Here is a 23,497-nt window from a genome sequence, read left to right as displayed (position 1 = left end):
AGTGAAGCCGCAACGCTTCACTTCCTGATTCCCTCACCTAGGATGGCGGCGGCAGCTGCCGAGAACCGAGCGGGTTCTCGGCGTCCCCTGCCGACATCGCTGGACCCTGGGACAGTTAAGGGGCCATGTATTAAAAGTCAGCAGCTGCAGTATTTGTAGCTGCTGGCTTTTAATATTTTTTTTTTTGGCGGTGTGGGTGAACCCCCGCTTTAAGATGAGACCAGCCACAGATCATAGATTTAAAAAAAAAAAAGTTTATGCGGTTTACCTCACCAGCATCCACCAAACACGGTAATATCAGTTCAGAGTGGTATAACCCTTTATTTGGATAACTGGATGGCATTTTCTGGATTTATCTGAAATTGCGGGGAAATTTTTGTGTTCTGATGGACATGATGTGGAAAGCAATCAGGCCCTTTAACCACAATGAAATTATATAGTATATATATATATATATATATATATATATATATATATATATATACACACACACACACACACACACACACACACACACAAAAGTGAGTACACCCCTCACATTTTTGTAAATATTTTATTATATCTTTTCACGTGACAACACTGAAGAAATGACACTTTGCTACAATGTAAAGTAGTGAGTGTACAGCTTGTATAACAGTGTAAATTTGCTGTCCCCTCAAAATAACTCAACGCACAGCCATTAAAGCGGAGTTCCACCCATTTAAAAGTCAGCAGCTACAAAAAGTGTAGCTGCTGACTTTTAATAATCAGACACTCACCTGTCCAACGGTCCAGCGATGCGGGTGCAGGAAGCCTCGCTCCTCTTCCCCTTCTCTCCGCGGCACCAGCATTCTAACTGGGAGCCGTGCTGCACGCTGTGAATGGCCGGGCAATCTTCTGGGACCTGTGACATGTCCCAGAAAATTGCAGGGAGGGAGGGGGTAGAGGTGATCTTCCAGGCGGCGCCAGGGGAAGAAGTGGGAGCTGGGTGATAAAAGACTAAATCGCCTCTATGGCCTTGGAGGACCGGAGAGACATTTTTTAACGCAAAAGGGGAAGAAGAAGAAGAAGAAGAAAAAAAACCCCTGTAAGACAACGGCATAATGAGCTAGTATGCATCACATACTAGCTCATTATGAAATACTTCTCTTAGAAGCGTGTTTCAATGTTTTTTTAGATATTCAGATATTGTCTTTTTCAGCCGGCTATTCCCTACACCATAAGAATGATCATAGCAGCTAATCAGCCGCTTGATTGTTCTTACCGGCCCCCCTCCCTCCGGTGCTTCTACTGACTCACCGCTGCCATTGGTAAGTCGGAGACAGGATCCACCAGCCCCTATGTTTACCATAGAGATGTCCGGCGGACCAGATGGTCGCCGGAGTCTCTATGATCGTTCAGGGGCTGGGCGCGATGTTATGACGTCACACCTGACCTCTGCATTTAAACAAACAGTGCCGCTTCGGCTGGCAAGCTGAGATGTTTTTTTTTTTGGTTTTTATTTCAGCTATCCCAGCCTAGAGGTGAGATGGGGGGGGGGGGTCTTATTGACCCCATATCTCACTCTATAGAGGTCTGATCATGCCATAATCCTGTTACAAGGGATGTTTACATTCTTTGTAATAGGAATAAAAGTGCTCAAAAAATGTTTTTTTTTTTTTTTTTAAAGTGTCAAACTAAAAAATTAAAAGTAAAATTAACAATAATTAAAAAAAAATAAAGTGCCCCTGTCCCCGTGTGTGCGCACGCAGAAGCGAACACATACGCAAGTCCCTCCCACATATGAAAACGGTGTTCAAAACATACATGTGAGGTGTTACCGCGAATGTTAGACCAAGAGCAATAATTCTAGCCCTAGACCTCCTCTGTAACTCAAAACATGCAACCAGTAAAAATTTTTAAAGCGTCGCCTATGGGGATTTTTAAGTACCGAACTTTGGCGCCACTCCACAAGCATGTGTAATTTTGAAGCCTGACATGTTAGGTATCTATTTACTTAGCATAACTTCATCTTTCACATTATGCAAAAAAAAGGGCTAAGTTTACTGTTTTTCTTTTTAAAGCATGAAACTGTTTTTTTTTTTTTTTTTTTTTTAAACGCGTTTGAAAAATTGTTGCACAAATACCGTGCGAGATAAAAAGTTGCAACGACCGCCATTGTATTCTCTAGGGTCTCTGCTAAAAACATATATAATGTTTGGGGGTTCTATGTAATTTTCTAGCAAAAAAGATGATTTTTACATGTAGGAGAAAAATGTCAGCATTGGCCTGAGTGGCAAGTGGTCAAAGTGTTTTCCCAAAAAATTGGGTTTGAAAAACCACTGTGCAAAAACTATGATATAAAAAAACAAAAATGCAATCATTGGCTTTCTATTCTCTAGGGGTTTCTGCTAAACAAAATATATAATGGTTGGGGGTTAAAATCAGTTTGAGCAAAAATACAGATTCAAACTTGTAAACAAAAAGTGCTGAAAAGAGGGGGGATTAGATATACAAACAGCATGCGGAGGGGGGGGGGGGGGGTGTTTAGTTTGACACAGAAGGGACAGGGCTTTTCCATGGCGGAGTGCTGGGTGGTCTCTTAATAAAGTCCTCGGTGGGATCATACCACATAATAATTGCCAATAATTAATGCTTATTTGCTATGATCATCAGCTCCATCTAGTGACCACAATTATACAATAATGTTTTCATGAGTCATGCTATTCCTGTGAATTAAGAACATCTGACCTGGATAGAAAATAGTCTAGTAATATTTTATTTTGCAGGCATTCACACAGAACAAATGTATGTGCAATTTCACAAGAATAGCTCTGATATACCTCTTGGTGGTTGCATCTTTTCCCCGGCCTCTTCTGGGTGTCTGGGGTCTTCATCTGTCTTGTTTGGCTGGTACGGGATGACGTCACTCCCAAGTGTTTAGTTATCCTGTGCCGGATTGTAAACTGGAGTGCACACGTGCAGCTCAGTGGTGGTCCTGATCCCTGCAATTAATGTATTTTGCAGTTACTGCAAATGTGCAAAACCTTAAGGTTGATGCTGAGATCCTGGGACAGAGGGCGGGACTGTGTCAAAAAATCAGGGACAGTTGGCATCTATTTATGCGATTATACCATATGGAAATGGACAAGATCCCACAATGTAAATAGTATATTCTAGATAGAAGTATAGCCAGGAAATGGTTAGGCCATTATCCCAAACAATAGTTTAACTGTAGCAAGTAACACCCCTATGGGACTTTATAGGCCATAATGCTCAAAATAATATAGAAAAATAATTATAGTGATTCCAACCAGATTGCCTAGGTGATTCCTGTTAGGGGGTCGACCGATATTGTTTTTTCAGGGCTGATACAATAATGATTTTCCAGACACCTTTCAGGACGATAGCCGATATCAGTTGCCAATATTTTGTACATTTAAAGTTTTGAAAAATAAAAACTATTTTCTACACAAATCTGGTATAAACTGAACATTAAGGGCTCGTTCTTCACACCATACCTACATGAAAAACTGATAGGAAAAAACACAGATTTCAAAACGGACATCTTTGTCTGCACCATGGTGTGATGAATGAGGTCTAAAAGAAAACTGGGAAAAATAAAATGCTTAAAAAATAATAACTTATTAAATGGCTTCCAGAAACATAGAAAACGTATATACTGCATTGCACTGCACTGCTTAAATTTAAATCACTACCGCAGTACAAAAACCTAGACAGTGGGAACACTACATTGTCTTCAATACTCCCAGTTAAGTAGAACAATATTATAGTGCAGAAAGCATAACATTTCAGCATGTTCACCTGTTAAATGGGTTCTGTTTTTTTCATATATTGCTGCCACTTCACTAAAACCACGCTCACTTGGTACAGAGGAAGGAAGAGCAGAGAGGTATCTTTTAGCATAAGAGGTAAGTCTTTTGTAGCGTGCCTCATTTTCTTTCCACCACTGAAGTGGATAACCACTTCTTCTGTCAATTACTCGTTCCTTCAAATAGAGATGAAGTTCATCATTCAGGCTGATTATTGATGCAAATTCAGAAGAATCCTCCACACGAGGCCCCAATACAACGCTAAACATGGCATCAATTGGACCACAATGAAGATTCTCTTCTGCTCGTTGTCTTTTTTGACGTGTGTCTGTTTTTGCAGCATCTTTCTCTTCCAGATTAGTAGCATGCTCTTCCTGACTTGACCTTTCTGCAGGAACCTCCTGCATCTCGTCTTGAATATCTTCTGTCAGCCATTGTTTTGCTTTGGCCAATACATCATCAGAAGAGAAAACCTACGTTAGACTTACCGGTAACGGTATTTCTATGAACCTTCCAGGACGGCAAACCTGAGAGATGAGGGCCTCTTCCCTACAGGAAACACAATCAATTGACAGCTTGTTATAAGTCCCCACCCTTCCCCTTGCTCCTCAGTTTGCAATAAAGTACTCCTGAAACCGGTTCACAAGGGCAATCATTCCTCCTAGGTACTCACCACCTAGTGTTCAACAATTTTTCCTCCTCCATTGGGTGGGAAGTAGGCCTGCCGTCCTGGAAGGTTCGTAGAAATACCATTACCGGTAAGTCTAACGTAGGTTTTCTCCTATCGCCTTCCAGGTGATAGGAGAAAGCCTACGTTAGACTTAGCGGTAACAGTATTTCTACGAACCTTCCAGGACGGCACACCTGAGAGGATAATAAATTAACCGCAGGCCTACCTTAGAGTGGGACCCCTGCCTGCAAGGCCTTTCTGACAAATGCCAGGTTTGGAACTGAGTTTTACCTCCACTCCATAGTGCATGATGAAGATATCCTAGCTAGATCATGTAGCTTATCTGCAGGTCTGCTCCACCGATGTCCCTGCCTTCTCCTCTTTGGATTCAGGATCTAGGTGAAATGGGCTCTTAAAGATGAAATCTGAGAGTCTATGAATTTTGAAAGCTAGAAGGATTGACTGTCTCAACCTTCTAGCAATCGTGGTCTATCATGCCTGTAACTGCTTCTTAGGACCACTAAAAAAACTAATCAGAGATTTGTTCTGTAAAACAAGGAACTACTTTGAGTGAAGGGGTTAAAAGCGCCACTGCCGAAGCGCTTTGCAGGCACTTCGGCAGTGCTGCCCATGCATTCCAATCAGGGCCGGTGCTACCACTAAGTAAACTAGGCAGCTGCCTAGGGGCCCCTGGCCACTGGTGTTCCTACTCTCTTCTCTCTTCAGCAAGCAACTAAGTCTCAGCATCAGCAGGCAGCCGCTGCTTTATTAAAAAGGTGGGGTATACATGGGCAGGGCAAAGGGGGTGGAGTCAGGCGTGGAGCCAAGGGGGGTGCGCCAAATGAGGTTTGGCCTAGGGAGTCAAAAATCCTTGCACCAGCCCTGATTCCAATGGGCAGGTACGGTAGAGGAACAGTGTATGCACCGCTCCTAAACCACCTCAAAGATGCTGCTTGCAGGACTTTTTTTAACGTCCCGCAAGCGCACCGCCCCAGTGTGATAGCACTCGGGCTTTCACATTGGAGTGACAGGAGAGGTGCTTTTGCAGGCGCTATTTTTAGTGCTAAAACGCCTGTAAAGTGCCTCAGTGTGAAAGTAGCCTTACAGATTAAAAAAAAAAAAAAGGGGGGGGGGATGCACTGCCTACCATAGGGTGCTGCACTGTAATAGCCAATCTTACTGGGCAGGTACAAAGGGCACCATCTTGGGGGAGGCAGCACACTCATTGTGTTCACATGTGCTTAATTTTCAATTATTCACAGAATAAAAAAAAAAAAAACAATCAACTGAAAAATTACCAGCCAGGAATACACTGACTTTTCTTTAGGCTAGTTTCACATCTGAGCGGGTGCGAGAAGGTGTGTAATTAATGAAAGGAAAAACATACTACTGCTTAGGAGATACACAGAGGTAAACTAGAATGCGGGAAACCCTCAATCCACGCACATCATTCAAATCGCAACCCCCTTGCAATCTGCAGTGGGTGTCAGTGCTATCTTAACGACACCCCAAACAAAGGTTGCAAAACACAGTGTGTTTGCCTGCACCGGATCGCATTCACAAAAGGATCATGCGAACCGGTTGCAGTGCGGTTCCTAAATTTGTGCATGCATGATTTTGGTGCGATTTGAGCCCATTCAAAATGAATGGGCCATGATTGCACCGCAATCAACACAGTAAGCCTGGTTTCACACTATAGTTTGCATGTGAATCGCACAGGAACTGCACCGCATTCCTGTGCAATTCACATGCGATTCTGTGTGGTGTGATTTGAGCCCATTCATTTTGAATGGGCTGAATCGCACCAAAGAAGTGCAGGCACCTTTTTTTGACCAACCATGCGATCTGGTTCAGACAAACACTGCGTTTGCGACCTTTTTTTGGGGAGTTGTTAACTTTAATTGACACCTGCAGCAGAACAAAAACACATTGTGATTGCAATGCGTTTCCTGCACCACATATGTATGAACCAGGGGTAAAATAGGGCCAAGGCATGCCACTGAGGGCAGCAGAAAGTGGCTCTGGCATTGTGCCAACTGCTGAAACAGTAAGCCGATGAGCACCACAACAAGCTTGCCAGTGCCAGGCTGGACTGTCAGTAAAACAAGCAATAGAAAACTCAGCTTTACAGCACCAAGCCTGACCGTCCTCCCCTTCCCCAGTATACCGGAGCCTGGCCGTCCTTCACTCCGGTCTCCGGTACTGACTATACTCCAAGTGCACACAGCAGTGAGCCGGGAAACTGGAAGTGGTGCCGCAAAAAGCACCGCCCACCGTCCTCCGGTCCCGGCCAATAAAAAGATAGGAAAGGAGGCCAGAGACAAATGACAGTAGAGTTGGGAGTAAAATAAATAAGTGATCAGCGCAACTTAATATTATAAATATAGATGATTTAGCACTTTGCGATAATCTGTGCAAAAATTGCTAAAAAATGCGACTGTGCAAAAAAAAACGCTAAAGATGCTGTGCAAAATTGCTAGGTGCAAATATGAGCTTGTGTTCAAATAAATCAATGCCAATGAACGCTCATGGCGCTGTGCAAAATACAAATATGAATCTGTGCAAATAAGATGATTTCAGTGCAAAAAGATTATATAAATATCCATAATAAAATTCCTATGCATATGCAATATATCAATGAGACACATGTAATTATTATAGATGAAGCAATAATCTGTATAATCTCTCTCTATCACACTGCTGACACAACAAATAGCGGTGGCCTAATGATAGATGATTTAGCACTGTGTGATAATCTGTGCAAAAATTGCTAAAAAATGCGACTGTGCAAAAAAAACGCTAAAGATGCTGTGCAAAATTGCTAGGTGCAAATATGAGCTTGTGTTCAAATAAATCAATGCCAATGATAAAAGCTCATGGCGCTGTCCAAAATACAAATATGATCTGTGTACATAAGATGACTTCAGTGCAAAAAAAAATGTAAATATCAATAATAAAATTCCTATGCATATGCAATATATCAATGAGACACATGTAATTTATATAGATGAATGTAGCAATAATCCGTATAATATCTCTTTATCACACTGTTGACACAACAAATAGTGGTGCTGCAATAGTTCATGAAGTGAAGATAAATAAAGTCTATGATAAAACAAAGTGCAGACAGTGCTTCAATAAGTGCTCTTCAATAAAATCGCTGGTGTGTCACTCTTCGTGTGTATCACTCAGTGTTCACTAGACTCTTACCTCTCCATATGGATAGTGAAAAGCAGTGGAGATGGGTGTAGCTGAAGACCTTTCCAAGATGTTGTGATGGTAGATGGCCCTTCTCCAGGTATTGTATATTAGATGGTGGCTCCGGCTTAGTCCATACGGACATGCATTCCCAGCGGGTATGTACAGGGGATAAAGAAGAATCTCCCATAGTGTAGAATGTATAAACTGACTGATTTATTTAAAAGCCAAGTGGAAACTTACAACAGAGTAGTGAAAAAAACAGCAGATCTGTAACTTGGATGGCGTTTCAGGTGCCTCTTACATCACTTCCGGTTCTCATGTGGTCCGGTCACTTCCTATGCATTACATCACACCATGTGACTTCCTCAGGGGAGTGTTGCATCGCTTGCGCCCCGAAAACGCCCTAAACAAGGGCAAATCAGCTTCCCAGCCTGCAATCAGACACTCTTAGGCTCCTTTCACATGAACGATCCGTTCAGGTCCGCCTGTCAGTTTTTTAGGCGGATCTGAACGGACCCTCCACAGATCTCTATGGAGTGTCGTATTTTATAGCAGTGACATGTCTGCTGACATCCGACCCGCTCCGATCCGAAAAAGTGTAACGGAGGAAAAACCTACTTTTCCATCCGTTTTTGGATCGGGTGACGAAGGACTCTACAGTCCGTCATCATCCGATCCCCCATAGAGGGGAGCGGCACTCTGACAGGTATGTCGCTGCACAGTGTGCAGCAACGGACCTGTCATCTTCCTGCTCAGCGGGGATCGGCGGAGCGATCCCCGCTGAGCAACCGGATGTTCACGGGGCGGATCATCATGGATCCGTCCCGTGTGAAAGAGCCCTTAACCACTTGACGACCGCCTCACGCCGATTTACGTCGGCAAGGTGGCACGGACAGGCAAAATCACGTATATATACGTGATTTGCCTTCCTCAGTGCCCGAGGCGGTCGTCTTTGGTCCCACGGCGATCGGAGATGAGGGGGAGGCCATCCGTTCGTGGCCCCCCCCTCGCGATAGCCGCCGGCCAATCACATCATTCCTTTGCTGCTGTATGCTAAACAGCAGCAAAGGAAATGATGTCATCTCTCCTCGGCTCGGTAATTTCCGTTCCGGCCCGAGGAGAGAAGACAGGTATGTGAGTGCACCAACACTACACACACAGTAGAACATGCCAGGCACACGAAACACCCCGATCCCCCCCTGATCGCCCCCCAATCACCCCCCCCGTCACAAACTGACACCAGCAGTTTTTTTTTTTTCTGATTACTGATTGGTGTCAGTTTGTGACAGTTACTGTGTTAGGACAGTTAGTATTACCCCCCTTTAGGTCTAGGATACCCCCCTAACCCCCCCTAATAAAGTTTTAACCCCTTGATCACCCCCTGTCACCAGTGTCGCTAAGCGATCATTTTTCTGATCGCTGTATTAGTGTCGCTGGTGACGCTAGTTAGGGACCTAAATATTTAGGTTCGCCGTCAGCGTTTTATAGCGACAGGGACCCCCATATACTACCGAATAAATGTTTTAACCCCTTGATGGCCCCCTAGTTAACCCTTTCACCACTGATCACCGTATAAGTGTTACGGGTGACGCTGGTTAGTTTGTTTATTTTTTATAGTGTCAGGGCACCCGCCGTTTATTACCGAATAAAGGTTTAGCCCCCTGATCGCCCGGCGGTGATATGCGTCGCCCCAGGCAGCGTCAGATTAGCGCCAGTACTGCTAACACCCACGCACGCAGCATACGCCTCCCTTAGTGGTATAGTATCTGATCGGATCAATATCTGATCCGATCAGATCTATACTAGCGTCCCCAGCAGTTTAGGGTTCCCAAAAACACAGTGTTAGCAGGATCAGCCCAGATACCTGCTAGCACCTGCGTTTTGCCCCTCCGCCCGGCCCACCCAAGTGCAGTATCGATCGATCACTGTCACTTACAAAACACTAAACGCATAACTGCAGCGTTCGCAGAGTCAGGCCTGATCCCTGCGATCGCTAACATTTTTTTGGTAGCATTTTGGTGAACTGGCAAGCACCAGTCCCAGGCAGCGTCAGGTTAGCGCCAGTAGCGCTAACACCCACGCACGCACCGTACAGCTCCCTTAGTGATATAGTATCTGATCGGAGCAATATCTGATTCGATCAGATCTATACTAGCGTCCCCAGCAGTTTAGGGTTCCCAAAAAGCAGTGTTAGCGGGACCAGCCCAGATACCTGCTAGCACCTGCGTTTTGCCCCTCCGCCCGGCCCAGCCCAGCCCACCCAAGTGCAGTATCGATCGATCACTGACACTTACAAAACACTAAACGCATAACTGCAGCGTTCGCAGAGTCAGGCCTGATCCCTGCGATCGCTAACAGTTTTTTTGGTAGCGTTTTGGTGAACTGGCAAGCACCAGCCCCAAGCAGCGTCAGATTAGCGCCAGTACCGCTAACACCCACGCACGCACCGTACACCTCCCTTAGTGGTATAGTATCTGAACGGATCAATATCTGATCCGATCAGATCTATACTAGCGTCCCCAGCAGTTTAGGGTTCCCAAAAACGCAGTGTTAGCGGGATCAGCCCAGATACCTGCTAGCACCTGCATTTTGCCCCTTCGCCCGGCCCAGCCCACCCAAGTGCAGTATCGATCGATCACTGTCACTTACAAAACACTAAATGCATAACTGCAGCGTTCGCAGAGTCAGGCCTGATCCCTGCGATCGCTAACAGTTTTTTTGGTAGCTTTTTATTGAATTGGCAAGCGCCAGCGGCCTAGTACACCCCGGTCGTAGTCAAACCAGCACTGCAGTAACACTTGGTGACGTGGTGAGTCCCATAAGTGCAGTTCAAGCTGGTGAGGTGGCAAGCACAATTAGTGTCCCGCTGCCACCAAGAAGACAAACACAGGCCCGTCATGCCCATAATGCCCTTCCTGCTGCATTCGCCAATCCTAATTGGGAACCCACCACTTCTGCAGCGCCCGTACTTCCCCCATTCACATCCCCAACCAAAAGATGTCGTGTCTGCAGCAAGCGCGGATATAGATGTGACACCCGCTATTATTGTCTCTCCTGTCCTGACAATCCTGGTCTTTGCATTGGTGAATGTTTTGAACGCTACCATTCATTAGTTGAGTATTAGCGTAGGGTACAGCATTGCACAGACTAGGCACACTTTCACAGGGTCTCCCAAGATGCCATCGCATTTTGAGAGACCCGAACCTGGAACCGGTTACCGTTATAAAAGTTAGTTACAAAAAAAGTGTAAAAAAAAAAAAAAAAAAATATATAAAATAAAAAAAAATAGTTGTCGTTTTATTGTTCTCTCTCTCTCTATTCTCTCTCTCTTGTTCTGCTCTTTTTACTGTATTCTATTCTACAATGTTTTATTGTTATTATGTTTTATCATGTTCGCTTTTCAGGTATGCAATTTTTTATACTTTACCGTTTACTGTGCTTTATTGTTAACCATTTTTTTGTCTTCAGGTACGCCATTCACGACTTTGAATGGTTATACCAGAATGATGCCTGCAGGTTTAGGTATCATCTTGGTATCATTCTTTTCAGCCAGCGGTCGGCTTTCATGTAAAAGCAATCCTAGCGGCTAATTAGCCTCTAGACTGCTTTTACAAGCCGTGGGAGGGAATGCCCCCCCCCCCCGTCTTCCGTGTTTTTCTCTGGCTCTCCTGTCTCAACAGGGAACCTGAGAATGCAGCCGGTGATTCAGCCAGCTGACCATAGAGCTGATCAGAGACCAGAGTGGCTCCAAACATCTCTATGGCCTAAGAAACCGGAAGCTACGAGCATTTTATGACTTGATTTGATGATTTCGCCAGATGTAAATAGCGCCATTGGGAAATTGGGGAAGCATTTTATCACACCGATCTTGGTGTCATCAGATGCTTTGAGGGCAGAGGAGAGATCTAGGGTCTAATAGACCCCAATTTTTTCAAAAAAGAGTACCTGTCACTACCTATTGCTATCATAGGGGATATTTACATTCCCCGAGATAACAATAAAAATGATTAAAAAAAAAAAAAAAATGAAAGGAACAGTTTAAAAATAAGATAAAAAAGCAAAAAAATAAAGAAAAAAAAAAGAAAAAAAAAAAGCACCCGTCGCCCCCTGCTCTCGCGCTAAGGCGAACGCAAGCGGCGGTCTGTCGTCAAACGTAAACAGCAATTGCACCATGCATGTGAGGTATCGCCGCGAAGGTCAGATCGAGGGCAGTAATTTTTGCAGTAGACCTCCTCTGTAAATCTAAAGTGGTAACCTGTAAAGGCTTTTAAAGGCTTTTAAAAATGTATTTATTTTGTTGCCACTGCACGTTTGTGCGCAATTTTAAAGCATGTCATGTTTGGTATCCATGTACTCAGCCTAAGATCATCTTTTTTATTTCATCAAACATTTGGGCAATATAGTGTGTTTTAGTTCATTAAAATTTAAAAAAGTGTGTTTTTTCCCCAAAAAATGCGTTTGAAAAATCGCTGTGCAAATACTGTGTGAAAAAAAAAATGAAACACCCACCATTTTAATCTGTAGGGCATTTGCTTTAAAAAAATATATAATGTTTGGGGGTTCAAAGTAATTTTTTTGCAAAAAAAAATAACTTTTTCATGTAAACAATGAGTGTCAGAAAGGGCTTTGTCTTCAAGTGGTTAGAAGAGTGGGTGATGTGTGACATAAGCTTCTAAATGTTGTGCATAAAATGCCAGGACAGTTCAAAACCCCCCCCAAATGACCCCATTTTGGAAAGTAGACACCCCAAGCTATTTGCTGAGAGGCATGGCGAGTCCATGGAATATTTAATATTGGGACACAAGTTGCGGGAAAGAGACACATTTTTTTTTTTTTTTTTTGCACAAAGTTGTCACTAAATGATATATTGCTCAAACATGCCATGGGAATATGTGAAATTACACCCCAAAATACATTCTGCTGCTTCTCCTGAGTACGGGGATACCACATGTGTGAGACTTTTTGGGAGCCTAGCCGCGTACGGGGCCCCGAAAACCAAGCACCGCCTTCAGGCTTTCTAAGGGCGTGAATTTTTGATTTCACTCTTCACTGCCTTTCACAGTTTCGGAGGCCATGGAAAGCCCAGGTGGCACAAAACCCCCCCAAATGACCCCATTTTGGAAAGTAGACACCCCAAGCTATTTGCTGAGAGGTATAGTGAGTATTTTGCAGACCTCACTTTTTGTCACAAAGTTTTGAAAATTGAAAAAAAAAAAAGTTTTTTCTTGTCTTTCTTCATTTTCAAAAACAAATGAGAGCTGCAAAATACTCACCATGCCTCTCAGCAAATAGCTTGGGGTGTCTACTTTCCAAAATGGGGTCATTTGGGGGGGTTTTGTGCCACCTGGGCATTCCATGGCCTCCGAAACTGTGATAGGCGGTAAAGAGTGAAATCAAAAATTTACACCCTTAGAAATCCTGAAGGCGGTGCTTGGTTTTCGGGGCCCCGTACGCGGATAAGCTCCCAAAAAGTCCCACACATGTGGTATCCCCGTACTCAGGAGAAGCAGCTGAATGTATTTTGGGGTGCAATTCCACATAGGCCCATGGCCTGTGTGAGCAATATATCATTTAGTGACAACTTTTTGTAAATATTTTTTTTTTTTTTTTTTGTCATTATTCAATCACTTGGGACAAAAAAAATAAATATTCAATGGGTTCAACATGCCTCTCAGCAATTTCCTTGGGGTGTCTACTTTCCAAAATGGGGTCATTTGTGGGGGTTTTGTACTGCCCTGCCATTTTAGCACCTCAAGAAATGACATAGGCAGTCATAAACTAAAAGCTGTGTAAATTACAGAAAATGTACCCTAGTTTGTAGACGCTATAACTTTTGCGCAAACCAATAAATATATGCTTATTGACATTTTTTTTACCAAAGACATGTGGCCGAATACATTTTGGCCTAAATGTATGACTAAAATTTAGTTTATTGGATTTTTTTTATAACAAAAAGTAGAAAATATCATTTTTTTTCAAAATTTTCGGTCTTTTTCCGTTTATAGCGCAAAAAATAAAAACTGCAGAGGTGATCAAATACCATCAAAAGAAAGCTCTATTTGTGGGAAGAAAAGGACGCAAATTTCGTTTGGGTACAGCATTGCATGACCGCGCAATTAGCAGTTAAAGCGACGCAGTGCCAAATTGGAAAAAGAACTCTGGTCCTTAGGCAGCATAATGGTCCGGGGCTCAAGTGGTTAAAGGGCTTTTTTTTTTTTTTAAATAGCTTGGGGGGCGGCGCCCATGTGCCCCCTATAGACGGGCCGCCACTGGTTATTACTGTTTTAAAAGGGGGATCCTCTTAGGACAAACATGGAGCCTGAGGGGCCTAACCACTTATCTAAAAGGGAAAATCCTTCATTTTTCGCACACACGTTAAAATCTGTAAATTTTGCTAAAACTTAAGCCCCATACACACAATTCGATTTTCTGCAGATTTTTGTCTTCAGATTCACCAAAACCATGTAGTGCAAGGGCCTGCCTGATTGCATACAAATGAAAACTTTTAAGGTTTGACCTCATATTATATGGTTTTGGTAAATCTAAAGACAAAAATCTGCAGAAAATCTCATAGTGTATATGGAGCTTTACTTTCAGCCCACAAACAATTAGGTATTTTTTGACTGCAGACGTCTTGGAAAATAATATGGAGGCAGTTGTAATTTTTATGTCACACAATATTTGTGCAGCTATTTATTATTTATTGTACACATATTTTTTTTTAAATACACTTTAATGATTTTTAGTGCAAACAAACTCATTACCATACCCATTTTGATAAAATATAAAAGATTGGGTTGCGTCAAGTAAATGATACCAAACACGTCAAACCTTAAAGTAGAACTAAAGGCAAAACTTTTGTTCTAGGTGGATTAGAACACTTGTCAGTTTTTATTGTTGTCTGTGGCCCCGTTAGGGAGATTCATTCTCTCTATTTGAACTGTTTACCATCATCACTGAAAGTGAAAGTAAAAGAAAATCTTTTCCCCAAAAAAGTAATAGAGGGGAAATCTTCCAATGGGGACATTAGTTCTGGTGACCTGGGGTCCCCAAGGAATTCCCTTAATTTGCAGGGATTTCCTCTCACTTCCTGTTTTTGCTATGGGACAGGAAGTGAAGGGAAATCTCCCCAATGGGACACAGGTGGCAGGAAAACACCTGACGGGTTATAACCCTCCTTAAGAGTCCTTTTACATTGTGCCGCCTAGGGCGTCAGCGATAAAGCGGCACTATTTTTAGCGTAGTTTTAGCAGCGCTATTCGCCCGCTAGCGAGGCGGTTTTAACCCCCCGCTAGTGCCCAAAAAGGGGTTAAATCCGCCCGCAAAGCACAGCCGGAGTGGCGTTTTGCCAGCGGTATCGCAGTGCTGCCCCATTGATTTTTAATGGGAAGCAGCGGTGGAGGAGCGGTGAGTTCACCGCTCAAAAATAAGCTGCCGGCATGACTTTTTCTGACGCCCTGCCAGCGCACCTCTTCAGTGTGAAAGCCCTCAGGCAGAAGTGAATGAAGCAGCTGTTTTAGGACCGTTTGCAGGCACTATTTTTAACGCTATAGCGCTTGCAAAACACCCCAGTGTGAAAGGGGTCTTACTCTATCCAAAATGAAAAAACAAAAGTTTTGGCTATAGTTCTACTTTAAAAATTGAATGTTCTTGTGAAATTGCCTGAAATTACAGTACCCAAAGTTTTTCACAGGCAATGCTTTAAAGGCTTTGCAGGGTATCAATCTAGAACAGTGGTCTCCAAACTGTGGCCCAGGGGCCTGTTGGAAAAGTCCAACAGCAAAGTTGCTTATAAACTGACATTATATATAGAGATATATATATATATATATATCTCTATATATATATATATAATACATACATACATACACACACAATTGTGCTCATAAGTTTACATACCCTGGCAAAATGTATGATTTCTTGGCCATTTTATAGAGAATATGAATGATAACACAAAAACTTTTCTTTCACACATGGTTAGTGTTTGGCTGAAGCCATTTATTATCAGTCAACTGTGTTTACTCTTTTTAAAATCGTAATGAGAACAGAAACTTTCCAAATGACCCTGATCAAAAGTTTACATACCCCAGTTCTAAATACCGTGTATTGCCCCTTTAACATCAATGACGGCTTGAAGTCTTTTGTGGTATTTGTGGATGAGGCGCTTTATCTTCTCAGATGGTAAAGCTGCCCATTACTCTCCAGTTCCTTTAAATTCTTGGGCTGTCCTGCATGAACTTTGAGATCTCCCCAGAGTGGCTCAATGATATTGAGGTCAGGAGACTGAGATGGCCACTCCAGAACCTTCACTTTATTCTGCTGTAGCCAATGACAGGTCGACTTGGCCTTGTGTTTTGGATCATTGTCATGTTGGAATGTCCAAGTACGTCCCATGCGCAGCTTCCTGGCTGATGAATGCAAATGTTCCTCCAGTATTTTTTGATAACGTACTGCATTCATCTTGCCAACAATTTTGACCAAATTTCCTGTGACTTTGTAGCTCACACATCCCCTGTTGTGGAAATTTTTATTAAATGTATGTTGTCAGATGTCCCCCAGTGTCAGTTCTGCTATATTACGCTCATGTGAGAGTATTCGCACATACAGACGTCGGTGGAGGACCATTGGCTGCGGAAACCTTCCCGTGGACGCGGAAGATCTGTTTGCTCTTCTAGGGATATTCGTTTATGCCTCACCAAGAGACTGGCCACCTCATGGCGACTGCCTTTACGTTCCTAGCAAACAAATCTGCGTACATGGGAACCATAGCATAGCCATACAAAAATCATGGCCCACTGAGCCATGATAGAATACGGCTCGCGTCATTGGCAGCAGTGGGAATGTGCACCCGATCGTGTTCAGAGTCATGTAAGTAGTGTTCAAATTGTGAGACACTTTGTGTCTCACAAGAAGCTTGCCGCATGGCTCTGCGCACGACCATCTGCACATGTCACTACTGGAATTCTATTTGAATATATACATGTGTGTGATTGGTTCTTTTGAAAGAATACAAGTGTCTGATTCTGAAGCCACCACCTTCTTTTGTTATTCATGTTTACAGTATAAATAAAAGCAGCATACCATGGTAGACAGGATTTTGCTAAGCTCAACGTGATACCAGCATCTGTCTGTGTTACTTGGAGATAAACAAGCACGCTTTCCCGGAATTATACAAGAGAGCTCTGATTGTGCTTATTAGCGCATGGAATTATTTGCTTATAGGAGAAGCTTTAATTAATCCACAACACCCCAAAACATCAGCGATCCACCTCCGTGTTTCACAGTAGGAATGGTGTACCTTTCATCATAGGCCTTGTTGACTCCTCTCCAAATGTAGTGTTTATGGTTGTGGCCAAAAAGCTTAAAATTGGTCTCATCACTCCAAATGACTTTGTGCCAGAAGGTTTGAGGCTGGTCTCTGTGCTGTTTGGCATATTGTATACGGGATACTTTGTGGCATTTGCACAGTAATGGCTTTCTTCTGGCGACTCGGTCGGTTCACACTAGGACGACTTGTTAGGCGACCTAGTCGCCTGACAAGTAGCGTCCCGTTCTGTACAATGGAAACGTTCTAATCGGAGCGACCCAAGTCGCTCCGACTTAGAAAAAGGTTCCTGTACTACTTTGGGGGCGACTTGAGGCGACTTGCATAGACTTCTATATAGAAGTCGTTTTGCAAGTCGCCGCCCCTGTCGTGTCCAGGTCGCCTTGGAGCAGTCGCGCTGCAAGTCGCGCTGCTTCAGTGTGAACCGGGGCTTACAGATCATCCGGATGACAGAGTGGATCTCAGGCTGACAGGTGTTGTGAGAATGTCACTCACTGTAGAGCCCCACCTCCCTGCACTGACATTGTGATAGACAGTGTTCCAACAACTAGATCGACAATTTTGAAAAAAAAAAACACTATATTTTTTACTTTTTGCTCTAATAAATATCCCAAAATTAAAAAAAAAAGAATTTCTTTATCAGTTTAGGCCAATATGTATTCTTTGACATATTTTTGGGAAAAAAAATTGCAATAATTGATTGGTTTGCGCAAAAGTTATCATGTCTACAAAATAGGGGATAAATTTATGGCATTTTTATTATTATTATTTTTGTTTTTTTACTAGAAATGGCAGCGATCAGTGATTTTTAGCTGAACTTCAAAATTGCGGCGGACAGATCGGACACTTTTTTGGGACCATTGACATTAATACAGCGATCAGTGCTAAAAAAATTCACTGATTACTGTATAAATGTCACTGGCAGGGAAAGGGTTAACACTAGGGGTTAAATGTGTTCCCTTATGTGTGTTTCTAACTGTGGGGGGATGGGACTGACTGGAGGAGGAGACAGATGGCTGTTCCTAATTACTAGGAAAAGCATATCTGTCTCTTCTCCCCTGACAGAAGGGAGATCCGTTTGTTTACATTGACAGATCTCCATTCTGTCTCTGCCAGGAGTGTTCGCAGGTGCCCGGCGGACATTGCGGCCTCCGGGCACGCGCATTAGCTTCTATGTCACGTGGCGGGCGTGCCCCCTATACCCCTCAAAGCGGCCGCCGTAAAGCTACAGCGATTTGCGCAGGGGAGCCATATAAGAACGGTGGCTGGTCGGCAAGCGGTTAAACACCACCTCCTCCCTAGACAATTACACTAATGCCCCCTCTACTGCTCTGATTAAAAAAGACTGCCACTAATCTGAAAAGCAATCCACACACAAATTTCTTTTGAGAGGCAATTGACAAGCACCAGCTACTTTCATCTCTTGCCATCTCTGGCCACCAGCTACTTCCATCTCTTGCCATCTCTGGCCTGCTCCTTCAATCTCCTTTCATCTCTGGCCATCAGCTCCTTCCATCTCCTCCCATCTCTGGCCACCAACTCCTTCCATCTATGGCCATCAGCTTCTTCCATCTATTTCCATCTCTGGCCACCAGCTCCTGATTGTTGGGCTCTCAGTTCCCCCCCAGGGTGGCCTTGTGGTATGCGCTCCCCTAATTATTATACTGGAAGTGATTTTTATTCTATTTACAATCAAAGTTTATTTTTAACATACAGGATCTGCTCCCTTCTTCTCTCTAGATCCTGGCGCCCACAATGAAGAAAGACCCACCCCCAGCTTCCTGATTGGACAATGAAGTAGCAGTAGCACACCCACGAGGTAACGCCTAGACTCACCCTGTCAGCATGTTTGCCCTCAGGAACCTTCTTGGCTCCTAGGGGTTGCTTTACTAAAGGCCAATAGACTGTGCAGTTTACCACTTGCTCCAGAGCTTAGTAAATGAGGAGAATCCTCAGTTTGCACAGAATACCCAATCACATGCAAGGAAGATTAAAAAAAAAAAAAAAAAAAAAAAGAGTTTTTACTTTCATATGATTAGATGATGGAAGTCAGTAGAGCACCTCCTGCTTTACTACCCTGTTTCCCTGAAAATAAGACCTAGCGTGATTGTCGGTGATGGCTGCAATATAAGCCCTACCCCCCAAATAAGCCCTACCGTGTTTCCCCGAAAATAAGCCCTACCCTAAAAATAAGACCTACAAGGACTTTAACTAGGGCTTATTTGGGGGGTAGGGCTTATATTGCAGCCATCACCGACGATCACGCTAGGTCTTATTTTCGGGGAAACAGGGTATGCTCTGGAGCAACTACACTTTGTAGAGTTCTCAGTCTATTTATCTTTAGTAAATCCCCCGCTAGTGTTGCCCCTTCCTCTCCCTGTGTAAGTCATGCTGTGCAGGGAATACAAGGTCAGCTTAGGGTAAATGTGGGTACTTATATTAGCTGTATGTGGAATTCTTGTATCTGTGGTCAGAGAAGACATCTGGCTAGTGTACATTCACCTATAGTGGCCTAGTAGGGGCCTACGGGTACTGTGCCCCTGGGTTGCCCTCAGGACTTATAACTCAATGCTGTATTCTCTGACCAGGTAACATGAGAGGCGGAGATACGGTAGAACAAAGAGTACCTGTGGACATCCATAGAGGATGGTGGGAGTGATGCCTTGGCTGGAGATTAATCAGCAGAACATTCATAGAGGTCAGTCAAGGCGGCCGGCAGAGACGGAATTATTATAGAAATTATTATAACCAACGCGCAAATACCGTGCAACCACCACGCAACCAGTGTGCAACCACCTCTGGGGGTTTTATTTTTTGCTAAATAAACAGGGAAAAAAAACAAAAAAAGTGTTTTTCTTCATTTCCATTATAAAAGTTTGCAGATAAAGAACCTTTCTTAATAAATGTATCCCAGAATGTATTCTGCTCCATTTCTTTGGTGAAAATCACCCAAATCAGTGTATATTATTTAGTCTGTAGGAAAGTCCACAAATGATGGGATACACAGTGGGGAAAATAATGATTTGCTTCTCTGCAGATTGTGTACATTTGCCCACTTACAAGGAAATGAAGGGTCTATAATTTTTATCATAGGTGTATTTTATATGATTGAGACAGAATATCAACCAAAAAAAATATTTCCTGCTGATAAACTATTTCTTTTCTTATATTATTATTATTTTGGCTTTTAAATTTTTTTTATATTTACAGAAGAAGAAAATCAGACTCTGGAGGTCAGAGGCCAGACTCTGGAGGTGAGCCATTCCACAGATTGTTCATCATTGTCACCTATCAGAGGACGGGTCATTCTAGTCCTGTAGTGATGGGATTCTGGATGAGACCTCCCATGAGGTTTCTGGCTTTCTCAGCCATGTTGGAGGAGAACATACAGTGGGGAAAAGAATGATTTGATCCCCTGCAGATTGTGTAAGTTTGCCCAATTACAAAGAAATGAAGGGTCTATAATTTTTATCATAGGTGTATATTATATGATAGAGACAGAATACCAACCAAAAATCCAGAAAAAACACATGATACAAATGTTATAAATGGAGTTGCAGTTCAGTAAGTAAAAAAAGTATTTGATCCCCAAGCAAAACATGACAGTGGTTGGAGAAACTCTTGGTGGCAAGCACAGAGGTAAGACGTTTTTTTTGTAGTTGGTGACCAGGTTTGCACACATCTCAGGAGGGATTTTGGTCCACTCTTCTTTGCAGATCTTCTCTAAATCCTTAAGGTTTCTTGTCTGTCGCTTGGCAATTCGAATTTTCAGCTCCCTCCATACATTTTCTATAGGATTAAGGTCTGGAGACTGGCTAGGCCACTCAATGACCTTAAGATGCGGTACTTGGAGTTGGGTAGGGGCGGAACCATGGGGCGGTACTGGGAGGTGAGTAGGGGATGGAACCATGGGACGATGCTAAGAGGTGGGTAGGGGGCGGAATCATGGGGCAGTACTGGGAGGTGGGTAGGGGGTGGAACCTTGGGGACGGTGCTCAGAGGAAGGTAGGGGGCGGAACCATGGGGCGGTACTGGGAGTTGGGTAGGGGCGGAACCATGGGGCGGTGCTCAGAGGTGGGTAGGTGGCGGAATCATGAGACGGTACTGGGAGGTGGGTAGGGGTGAAACCATGGGGCGGTACTGGGAGGTGGGTAGGGGATGGAACCATGGGACGGTGCTCAGAGGTGGGTAGGGGGCGGAAATATGGGGCGGTACTGGGAAGTGGGTAATAGGTGGAATCATGGGATGGTACTGGGAGGTGGGTAGGGGCTGGAACCATGGGGTGGTACTGGGAAGTGGGTAGAACCATGGCACGGTGCTCAGAGGTGGGTAGGGGGCGGAACTATGGGGCGGTACTGGGAGGTGGGTAGGGGTGTAACCATGGAACGGTGCTCAGAGGTGTGTAGGGGGCAGAACCATGGGGTGGTACTGGGAGGTGGGTAGGGGGTGGAACCATGGGACGGTGCTCAGAGGTGGGTAGGGGGCGGAGATGAAGGGAGGAGTTCCTGCACCTATTCTCTGCTTATCTGTATATGATTGGTCTTCTCTATCTGGGTGTCAGTAGAAGTCACTCAGCACAGCGGGGCCCATTCATAGGCTGCGGCTGAATGTTGGGGTCCGGACGCAGCAACGCTCTGTGCTATGCCAGCCCACAACCTGGATTAGTAGCGGAGCGCAGAACCTCCTGTCAGTGCCGGGGGGCAGTGCTGAGATCCTCATTGAATGGAATTGCTGGGATGGGAGAACAAGGGCACCCATTCATTTATTGGGGTACAATTCTGGTTGCTGCTGTCCACACACAGGGCCCAATGACTGTCACCGAGATGCCGAGGTACCGGGGTGTCAGTCACAGATGTTGTGTCTGGTGTGGTGCACATAACTTCCATAAAGCCAGTTTTATCTGGATGAGTGTAATCAGGTTGCCTATTGTACATCAGTTAGGTAGTAGCTGGCCCAGGCTGGGGAAGGGGTTAACATTTTGGACCCCATTGTTCCCTGGCTTTTTATACCTGGCCTATCCACCACCCTATGATATAATAAGGGTAGGGTCGGGTTCCAGAGCTTGGCGCCTGGCTTGTGGAGATGCCGTGATCAGGATGGAACAATCCTGCGACCAGCAATCCGTCTGAAGGCACTGGGAGTCCGGAGAACGGGCAAATCTTGGGGAAATACCAGCTAGTAAAAAGTGCTGCACAACATTCATATACTATGAATATCCCCAAACTGTAACAGAGGGCTCAACAAATCCCAGGCGCCAGGTTGCCATGGCGACAAGAAACTGCACTGCTGCCTAAATTCTTCCACACATCCTTTTAGACCCTGGATGTCTCATTAAAGAGAAAATGTCACCAAAAAATCATCACATAGGGGACTTTTTGTCTCCTATGCAATAAAAAAAAGTAAAAAAAAAATTAAAGTTACAGCCAAAGATATAAAATTGCCGACTCCCCCCCCCACCAAAAAAAAAAAAACTTGAGGCACCCCCACATATACAACAGTAAGTGCACACATCGGGGCACCTACAGTGCAAATCTATTAAAAATAAAAAAGGAAAAAAAAAATCCATGTACATAAGTACAGTATCACTCAACACTGAGCTCAGGTTCATCCTGTTTCCACCGATCATTCTTGGGATGTTTCTACAACTTGATTGGAGTCCACCTGTGGTAAATTCAGGTGATTGGACATGATTTGGAAAGGCACACACCTGTCTATATAAGGTCCCACAGGTAACAGTGCATGTCAGAGCACAAACCAAGCCATTAAGTCCAAGGAATTGTCTGTAGACCTCCAAGACAGAATTGTATGGAGGCATAGATCGGGGGAAGGGTACAGAAACGTTTCTGCAGCATTGAAGGTCCTATTGAGCACAGTGGTCTCCATCATTCGTAAATGGAAGAAGTATGGAACCACCAGGACTCTTCCTAGAGCGGGCCACCCGGCCAAACTGAGTGATCGGGGGAGAAGGGCCTTAGTCAGGGAGGTGACCAAGAACCCAATGGTCACTCTGACAGGGGAGAACCTTCTAGAAGAACAACCATCTCTGCAGCACTCCACCAATCAGGCCTGTATGGTAGAGTGGCCAGACGGAAGCCACTCCTCAGTAAAAAGGCACATGACAGCCCATCTGGAGTTTGCCAAAAGGCACTCAAAGGACTCTCAGACCATGAGAAACAAAACTCTCCTGCTGATGAAACAAAGATTGAACTCTTTGGCCGAATGGCTAGTGTCATGTCTGGAGGAAACCAGGCACCGCTCATCACCTGGCCAATACCATCCCTACAGTGAAACATGGTGGTGGCAGCATCATGCTGTGGGGTTGTTCTTCAGCGGCAGGAACTGGGAGACTAATCAGGATTGAGGGAAAGATGAATGCAGATGAAAACCCGCTCTGGACTTCAGACTGGGGCGAAGATTCTTCTTCCAACAGGACAATGACCCGAAGCACACAAGCCAAGATAACAAAGTTGGCTACGGGACAACTCTGTGAATGTCCTTGAGTGGCCCAGC

The 23,497-nt window shown here is 44.2% G+C and overlaps 1 long non-coding RNA gene across 3 annotated transcripts in view; it reads right to left on the bottom strand.

Moving 5' to 3' along the window:
- LOC141111218 (uncharacterized) overlaps positions 1-23,497 on the bottom strand; it is a 94,090-nt gene that overhangs the window by 4,342 nt on the left and 66,251 nt on the right. For all 3 annotated transcript variants that reach the window (XR_012236402.1, XR_012236401.1, XR_012236403.1), the window contains 2 exons: positions 3,784-4,340; positions 2,802-2,963 (listed from right to left, as the gene is read on the bottom strand). This is a non-coding gene — a long non-coding RNA (uncharacterized lncRNA). The remainder of the gene's footprint in view (positions 1-2,801; positions 2,964-3,783; positions 4,341-23,497) is intronic.

Source organism: Aquarana catesbeiana, linkage group LG10, assembly GCF_042186555.1.
Source record: "Aquarana catesbeiana isolate 2022-GZ linkage group LG10, ASM4218655v1, whole genome shotgun sequence".
Lineage (NCBI taxonomy): Eukaryota > Metazoa > Chordata > Amphibia > Anura > Ranidae > Aquarana > Aquarana catesbeiana.
This window is presented reverse-complemented; position numbering and strand designations above follow the sequence as displayed.